Below are 1,413 nucleotides of genomic sequence, written 5' to 3'. Positions count from 1 at the left end.
AGAGGTAGCTCACACCTACAATCAGTGATTTTAAGTAAAAGAAATTACCCTGGATAATATGAATGAACCTCTTCCCATCAGTTGAAGACATTAAGAGCAAAAATTGAGGTTTCTTGAAGAAGGAATTCTGCCTCAAGACTGTACCATGGAAACCCTGTCTGAGTTTCCAGCCTGTCAGCCTGCCCTACAAATTTCAGATTTGCCAGCCCTCACAGCCACATGAGCCTAGTACTTAATATAAGGAACACACACACACACACACACACACACAGAGACACACACACACACACACACAGAGGGAGAGAGAATATCTAGAATATCTATATATATATATTATTGGTTCAGTTTCTCTGGAGAATTCCAACTGATACACTAGAATTATCAATTCAACTTGGAAAATATTTAGCACCTCCTGTTACCAGTTTTGTTAGAAAATTACTGTCATTCTTAATATAAGAGTATTTAAACTGTTTACCAATACACGATCAAAATCCGGAAAATAATTTAATATTTTGCTGATTAGCTGGCCAAAAATGTGTATCTCATTTATTTATTTTCTCTTTCCTGAACAAAGCATTCAGACTGTCAGCCAGGGCTTTCTGTGAGGTCATGATTTTCACGAAGATATTAGGATCTTCTATAAACAAATGCAATTTAAATATTCCTGCTTTGTGACCTGCTTTGTATTCAATTCCTTGAATGTAATCACCTACTTCTCTATTGTTTGGCTAAAACATGTCACATTATAAAACAATGTTCTATGTTATGTTGCACCCAAATATTGAAATATCTTAAATTAACTGATTTACGTTTTTTAAAAAATAACAAATTTATAAAAACCAGACACCTGAACTGGTTGGTGTACCCTGGCTGACTGTTTTGAGAAAAGTTTAACTGAAACCATTTGTTGATGATTCATTCACTGTTGAATCATCTAAAACATTTTTTTTTACCAATTTGTATCAATGTCCAACAAAATGCCTTCCAAACTTTCTGAATTACCATTTTCCACTAAGAAAAGAAAGTCAACCAAAGAAGTAAGTAAAGAAATAAATGAATTAGTGAAGCTTTTCCTGCACTTGATATGATCATGAGAATTCCTTCATTAGTCTGTTTTTCCCTCTGTGGAGTTTTATTTTTTTATTTTTTCTAGCTTTATTGAGATACAACTGACACATAACCTTGTGTAAGTTTAAGGTATACAAAGTGTTGATTTGATACAGTTATAAATTGCAAAATGATTACCACCATAGTATTAGCTACCACTTCCATCCAATCAGATAGTTACCATTTCTTTCTTGTAATGAGAACATTAATGATCTATTCTTTTAGCAACATTCAAATCTATGATACAGTATTATTAGCTATAATCACCATGCTGCACACTAGATTTCCCCAACTTATTAATCTTAT

This window comes from Lipotes vexillifer, unplaced genomic scaffold (genome assembly GCF_000442215.2).
Source record: "Lipotes vexillifer unplaced genomic scaffold, Lipotes_vexillifer_v1.1 scaffold63, whole genome shotgun sequence".
Classification (NCBI taxonomy): Eukaryota; Metazoa; Chordata; class Mammalia; order Artiodactyla; family Lipotidae; genus Lipotes; species Lipotes vexillifer.
This window is presented reverse-complemented; position numbering follows the sequence as displayed.